Source organism: Cajanus cajan, chromosome 2 (assembly GCF_000230855.2).
Source record: "Cajanus cajan strain Asha chromosome 2, NIPB_CcT2T_4, whole genome shotgun sequence".
NCBI lineage: Eukaryota > Viridiplantae > Streptophyta > Magnoliopsida > Fabales > Fabaceae > Cajanus > Cajanus cajan.
This window is the reverse complement of record NC_138518.1, coordinates 20952059-20960501: the sequence shown is the minus strand read 5'-3', so window position 1 is coordinate 20960501 and position 8443 is coordinate 20952059. Positions and strand designations below refer to the sequence as shown.

General features: G+C 36.0%; 1 pseudogene; it reads right to left on the bottom strand.

Moving 5' to 3' along the window:
* Positions 1-1525: 1525 nt before the first annotated feature.
* LOC145954814 (uncharacterized) lies at positions 1526-8011 on the bottom strand (annotated as a pseudogene).
* Between the last annotated feature and the right edge of the window lie 432 nt (positions 8012-8443).

The window sequence follows — 8443 nt, the reverse complement described above, 5'->3', positions numbered from 1 at the left end:
GCCTTTAGTGCTAGCACGAGCCACCATAGCATGATCTACCTCAACTGGAGGAACATCCTGTGACTGTTGAGCACTCATATTTAGGTACTTTGACATTAAACTTTGTGTGACCCGTACATATATTTGTTGTGTGAAGGCTTCAAAATCCTGGGGGCTCAATTTAGATAAGGATGAGCCTTTTGACAGTGGTCCAAAGTAATTACTAATAGTAGCACCAGCCCCAACTGTACGAACACGACCAGGGTGCTCTAGTCGCCCAAGGGCAGTAGTCAATATATCTTGACGACCTTCCGGAATAAAAGAACCTTGTGATGTTTGCTCCTCCAACTCATTCTACAATAAATAAACTTTGTTTATAATATATCCTACAATAAAAAATTCTACAACAAATCTTAAGATAGGTAATGAGATTTTTTTATAAAAAAAAAATACAAATTTTTCTGCAACTTGGTTAGCAGACTCAGAAGTCATCTCACCCGAACCTTTTGTGAGAGCCATGTTCCACAACCTATGGCGTGGAGGAGGAGGTGGAGGATAATCACTACATCCTCACTAGCACCGCATTATATTGCTTCCTCCTTAAGTCTCTTAATTTCACTTTTCATAAAATTTCTCACAAGCAGCTCATAACCCCCACGAGATAATAGGTGGGGAGCATTATTAAGTTTCTGGATATCTTGTGCTTTTTTTTCTTACAAGCTGCAATAATTTAATAACCCCATAAGTAAAAGTAAAAAATAAATAAAAATATAATATAAATTTTAAAAACAATAAACACTACTTACCTTCCAAGAAGGGTCATTTCGAATTTCTTTAAATTTTTCCCATTCTTTAGGGTCAATATTATACTCATCACAAGGACTTTTACCCTTGTATTTCCCATGTACTCACTCCCTTGTAAGATAAGACTTATGTTGCCTAAATTTTGTAGCAACAGAGGAAAGCATTTTACTCTTCAATATATTAGTATCATTGATGTCATACACTCCCTACAAAACATTTTTAGATTTAAGAGTTAATAATAATAACATTAAAAATGATTATCATTTTGTCAAATTATGTAAATATAGTGGAAATACCAAAATATCCTGCCAAATCATGTTTTTAGTAGTTTGTGGGACTTCTTTCCAAGAAGGGACTAAAATACTAATCTTGTCTCTAGCAAGGGTTCCCAAATAACTTGAAAATTGAGCTTTGTTTGGCCTTGAAACTATCCCAGTAGTGGGATCCACATCAAGTGATATTTTGGGCCCTTTCATGCGCTTACGGGCTAAACTTTTCATTCGTGTCGGCTTCCTCTTTTTCTTAGATGTAGCATGTGAAGTAGGGACTGTAGGAGCAGGGGAGCCTTGAGGAGTATGGGAGCCTTGAGGAGCAGTGCTCGGTTGAGTATCCATGTGTCTGTTTTGCCAAAAAAATAACCAAGGTCAATTGGAAAAGTAATAAAATGAATTAAAAACATGAAAAAATGAATGAAAAAGAATATTAAATTATACATCAAGATAAACATAACTTAATGCGGTAATTAAATAGTAATGTTTTCCCATATGCCTTCATCATGGTCATTACGAGTGGCATGAACGTCATCTTGCTCAATTTCTTCGTTGTTAGTAGGCATACGTGTTGAGAAAGAAAGACTCTCCCAAAATTCAACTGTTAAATCATCAACATTGTGTACACTTCTACCTTGTAGAACCACATACCACCTTTCATCAATAGGATCTTTGACATAAAATACTTGTGTTGCTTGGTTTGCCATGATGAAAGGTTCATCCTTATCACCCACCTTGCTAAGGTCTACAATTGTAAATCCCATTTCATCGGTTCGCACACCAATGTTAATATCAACCCATTTGCAGTTAAAAACAAGAACTTTAAAGGCATCATAACTAATCTCCCAAATGTCTTCAATGACTCCATAGTAACTTGTGGATGCCACAACGGGATTTTTATCATTTCTACTAGAAAAATGCATGGATTGAGCCTGAAGAGTAACCCCACTATTTTGCATGGTACTATTGTCATCTTGTGACTTTGTGTAAAAGGAAAAGTTATTGATATCATAGCCAGTATAAGTAAAAACATTATATTTAGGTTTATTTGCAAGACATTTTAATGTGTTAGAAACATTATCATCACTAAAGACTTTTTCTTTGAACCATTTTAAGAATGTTTTATTATGCTCATTGACCAATGATTTTTCGTTCATTCTAGGTTTTTTTTCTTCAAAAGGGCTTGATGCTCAAATATGTAAGGAAGAACCTCCTCAGTGTTGTTCAATATATACAGATGTGCTTGAAGTAATTCCTTTCGAAGAATGAATTTAACTTTTTGGCCTTTTGTACCCTTACCTTCATATCTATCCTCATGACGAGACTTAGGAATCCCTACAGGTTTTGCTTTGGACATGTAATCTAAACAAAATTCAATATCTTCTTCTGCAATGTACCTTTCAACAATAGATGCTTCTAGACGGTATGGATTCTTGCTATACCCTTTTAAAATCTTCATGTAACGCTCATCTGGGTACATCCATTGTAAATAAACAGGGCCACATAGTCTAATCTCCCTAACTAGATGAACAATCAAGTGGATCATGATGTCAAAAAAAGCCGGAGGAAAATACATCTCCAATTGGCATAGGATAATAACAGACTCATTTTCCAACTCATCCAACTTCTTAGGGTCAATGACTTTAGCACATATAGCATTAAAAAAGAAGCACAAACGAGTTAACACACTTCTGACATTATTAGGCAAAATGCCACATATAGCCACAGGTAAGAGTTTTTGCATCAAGACATGAAAATCATGAGACTTTAAGCCAACCAATTTAAGATCTTTCCATGATACAAGGCTCTTAACATTTGAAGAGTATCCCTGTGGAACTTTCACACCTCGTAAACACTGACAAAAACTTGTTTTCTCTTTTCTTGACAAAGTATGACATGCTGGAGGCAAATATGTACGCTTACCTTCTGACCTTGGATGTGATTGTGAACGTATACCAATCTCTAACAAATCTTGACGAGCATTAAATCCATCCTTTGTCTTGCCTTTTGATGGACTCCTTCCACCAAGGGTTGATCATGGACGTCCAAGGTGGGAAGAATCTCCTTGCTAAGGCCAAAATGATGACCTTAAGGGTGGATGTTCCTTCAAGGGTGTGGCAAAAGGGAGGTGGACGTAAATGGGTTGATTTGGGCGAATATGAGAGGTGAAGGGAGGATGGTGTTTTGGGTGCTTCTAGGTTGGCTTTCTTCACTAGGTGGAGGTGAAGGCCACTCAAGGAACCCTAAACTCACTCAAGGGAGGAGATGGGAAAGGTAGGTTGTGTAGGCCAAGTGACTAAGGAAAGGATTTGAGGCAAAAATGCTCACTCAAATTCATATATTCCAAAGTATTTACAAGGTGTGGTGCATTGGGTATTTATAGGAGGGGAGGCATCTAGGGTTGCATTTGGAGTAGGCAAATGCATTCCAAATGAAATGCAAATGAACCCTAGATGCAACTTGGTGGCCAAGGATGGAATCTTTGGGTTTAGATTGGCTATATCTAGGTGCATGATAAGATCATGCAACCTTTGCCCTCCACTTGGGCCTAAGCCTTTCTAACACCAAAAATAGACCCAATAACACCAAAAACATGCGTCACCCTCTAATTAACAACCTAGCCCAAAATTAAAAACCTAATTATCTAGAGCACCCCATAATACAAGGGTAAAATGGGAAATACAAGGGAAAATAAATTCTAAGTCCTAAACACCCCAAAATACAATGGTAAAATTGGAAATACAAGTAAAATAAATTCTATGACTAAAATACCCCAAAATACAAGGGTAAAATAGGAATTTAAAGACAAGGGCAAAATAGGAATAAAAATAAATGCTATAAAAACTTAGGAGCTAAGCCCAAAAATAGGCTTACTCCTCCTATGATTTTTTCAACACTAACCCATTCCTTTTGCTTCCTTCAATACATCACCTCTTGGACTTCTTGGCCTTAGTGTTATTCCATCACCTTTAATGTTTAAAAGTGTGCCTATTACACTATCACATACATTTTACTCCACATGCATAACATCTATGCAGTGTCTAACATCTAGATGGCACCAATATGGAAGATCAAAAAATATTGACCTCTTCTTCCACAAGTTTTTCTCAATTTACTTCTTTTGGATCTTTCCAAAGATAATATTTATGTCCTTGACCTGATCATAAACTTGCTCACCAGTTAAGGGTATCGGTGCAATTTCATGTTCTTGACATCCATTAAAAGCTTTTTTCAATCTCCGATATGGGTGATTAGGTCTGAGAAATTTTCGATGCCTAGTGTAAACAGTTTTCTTTCCATGCTTTAGTTGTAGGTAGCTTGTCTGTTGTTGATAGATAGGGCATGCGTGATGTCCTTTAACACTATATCCACTCAAGTTCCCATATGCTGGAAAATCATTAATAGTACAAAATATCATTGCACGCAACTTGAAACTTTGTTGACGATACCCATCAAACACATCAACCCCTTCTTCCCACAAAATTCTCAAGTCCTCAATCAAGAGACTTAGGTAAACATCTATGTCATTTCCTGGTTGTCTTGGGCCTTCAATCATCATACACAATATCACATATTTTCTCTTCATGCACAACAGAGGAGGCAAATTGTAAATTAAAAGGAGAACAGGCCATGAACTATGGTTGGTGCTTAAGTTACCAAACGGATTCATTCCATCTGAAGCAAGTCCGAGCCTAAGGTTTCTTGCCTCACTACCAAAATCTGGAAATAACCCATCAATTTTTTTCCATTGTGGAGAATCAGCCGGATGCCGAAGCATGCCATCACAATTTCTATTGTCTGCATGCCATGTAAGGTTCATTGCATCAGTTGCATTAGCAAACAATCGCTTAAACCTTGGAATGATTGGAAGATACCATAACACCTTTGCTGGGCCCCCCTTTTCATATACATCTTCATCACTACTACCACCACCATCCTTCAGTTTGTACCGTGATAGCCCACAACGAGGATATTTGTGCAATGTTTCAAACTCTTTTCTATACAATATGCAATCACTAGGGCATGCATGTATTTTCTTATATTGTAGACCCATCGGACACAACCTTTTTTGCCTCATAATGACGGTCTGGCAACGTGTTATCTTTTGGAAGCATTAACTTCAACAACTCAAGCAATTCTGTGAAACTTTTATCGCTCCACCCATATTTTGCCTTCAAATTCATCAATCTTAAGATCGCTGATAATCGTGTGAAGGTTGTACAATCAGAAAACAAGGGTGTGTGACACACTCTACCCCAACATACATATACAGTAATTATAAAAAAATATATATAATTTTACATCAATAAAAATCAAATTTCCAACTACGTAAGGGTAAAGAGTTCACATTCATAAACTTAATCCAAATAACATGCCGGTAAAATTACAAAGAAATAAAACTGAATTTTTCAAAATAATTTAATAAGAACATCTTAAACTAATCCTATCTATGTTCCGATGTCACATGTCCTATCAGAGCAAAACCCAACATAGAAGCCTAAGCTTCATCACCAACATCCTCAGCCTCACACTGATGATCACCTGTATAATAGTCACAGCAAAACAACACGAGAAAAGGGAGTGAGAAACATCTCACTCTGGCTCACAGTGTAGAAATATACGCCGAATAGCCAAACACAAACAAAATAAGTATAACATAGATAAATTAATAATAACATCACACTCATCCAAGACATAAACCATCACTTTATCATATAACATTAAGAATGCATATGCATGGACACGGACTACATATTATCATGCATGTGGCGCCAGTAAAACATCACATGGCATATTGCCGCTAGCAATACACGAAGAGTAGTCTAGGAGTACATGCCAGGTCACACCCTCTGCGCACTCTCACTAGAAGGATATACTACCAGAGTCTCGTCGGGATAGCTAAGCCGCGCAAGATACATCCCATGCACACAATGGGCGAGACTGGGACTTCCAAACCGAGCTATCCCCAAGGACTAATCCCCAAAGCTTTTACACTAGGGGGCCTTCTCTGGCGGTGTATTCCATATCGTACCCTTAAAACACTTATGCAAATGATGCATGTCATTCAAGACTCTATGCATTCTCATATCTCATTATCATTTCTCATTCCCATATCACATTATCATGTCTCATTATCACTTTTCACATCATCTCATCATATTCACATAGTCATCACTTTTCACATCATCTCATCATATTCACATAATCATCATTTTTCACATCATCTCATCATATTCACATAGTTTCTACAGAGCACTCAAAATCATATCAAAACTGATCTATTTTCAAAAATAAACACATATTTATACATCTCATTCAACAAGGAATACATCAGAACAATCAGAAAGCAAAACAGAAAATATTCACATTTTGCCTGTTTCTCATAGGGTTCCCACAGGAACCCACAGAGCACTCTAATTCATATCAAAACTTGTTTATTTTCAAGATTATATACATATTTACACTCAGCAAATATCAAGAAACACAACAGAAAACTCAGAAGGTAAAACACAAAACATTTAAAATTTTCCTCTTACAATTATCAATGCATTCCCTTAGGGTTTCCCATAGGAACCCATAGAAATCTCAATTCATACGATTAATTACATATAAGAAAACAATAGGCAAAACAGATACAATTGGGAAAAACCCCTCATACATAAGCATACAAAAAATGCAACAAACACAGGATTAGGGGCCAACCCCACTACCCAGCATACAATCCCACACCCAGAGCGAGGTTTCTCACTCCCCCCTTACCTCGATAAGCAGGAGCCGAATCTTGTTGGTCGCCCCCTCTAGGTTCCCCTTCGTCTTCAGAGAGAAAGGAGGAAGAAGATTAGAAAATGAAAAAATGAGTTTTAGAGAGTGCAAAACGCTTTATTTATAGGCATCAGGTCGCGGCCAGAACGGCCCGTTCCGAATCCGGAACGGCCCGTTCTGGGCACACGGAATAGGTACAAAAGCCTCTCCCAGAACGGCCCGTTCCAAAACCAGAACGGCCCGTTCTGGGGTTTCTGGAACGGCCCGTTTCAATGTGGAACGGCCCGTTCTGAGTCAAACTTTGTTCTTTTAAAGTCACATCCAGAACGGCCCGTTCCTAAAGTGGAACGGCCCGTTCTGGGTTAAATTTTTACCCACGAATGCTTGATTTGGAACGGCCCGTTCCCAAAGTGGAACGGCCCGTTCCAGAGCTACGAAAATCCAAATTACTGATTAATAAATAAATAAATAAATAACGTATATATATATCAAAATAAAATATCAATACAATTTAAAACATGATTTTCTTCTAATAATAATTATAACAAAAATATCATAATTAATAATATTATACAAAATAATTTTCATAAATGATTATTATTAAAAACCTTTAAAAATTCAATCAAACTCATTTAATTAATCAAAATAATTATAAGAAAATAATCTTCATAAATACAAAAATAAATAATAATAATTTGTAGTATTAGTAGAAAAATTTGGGATGTTAGAGGGTGTCTCTGAGTCACTTTTTCAAGTATCATACACATGTGAATGTGCTTGTTGGAAAGACTCTTGTCCCACATCACGAATCATGTCCTCTATTTGATCTTCCATTTCTACATCACCTTCCTCAGTATGAGACACTGTTCGAGTATCTTGATCTTCACCATGCCATATCCTTGTTGTATAGCTCGTTAAAAACCCATCACAAATAAGGTGGTCCCGTATTTCATCAATTTCATGTCATCTCCCATTTAAACAATTAACACAAGGACAATAAAATTTTCCATTTAAATTTGTTCCATTTCGTTGAGCAAATTCCAAAAATTGTTCAACCCTATTTTGATACTCATCACTGATTCTTCTTGCATTCATCCAACTATGGTCCATTTTTCTTCTTCTGTGGCAGAAATTTATTTACACAATTGAATTTTTATGGTGCCTCTATATAGTACAATAGCAAATCATATACTAAATCAATGTTATTTGAAGCTATTATTTCATTTATCTAAGTAGGTAGAAGATCCAAATATAAGTCATCTTATTTCATCAACTACATAAATATAATTCATCTCATTTCTTCAACTAGATAAATAAATTAGATATATATATATATAATTCAGTTTAAGGTACCTTACTAAGAAGATATGACAAACTAGATCTGTTGACTAATGGATGTCAAGAAGAGAAGTATCACCCTCTACACACTTCTTGCCAAATCAGAATCAAGTTTAAGAATATTAAAATTTAACTTATAAATAATTATAATAAAAAAAATTAAAATAAATATAAAGTTTAAAAAGGTTTTACAAATTTTGTCGCATAAAATAGCAGTTTGTGTGTTATATATGAGTTATTGTAAATTAACCATACAAAATATGGGTTAAACTCTTTAATTTTTTTTCTTT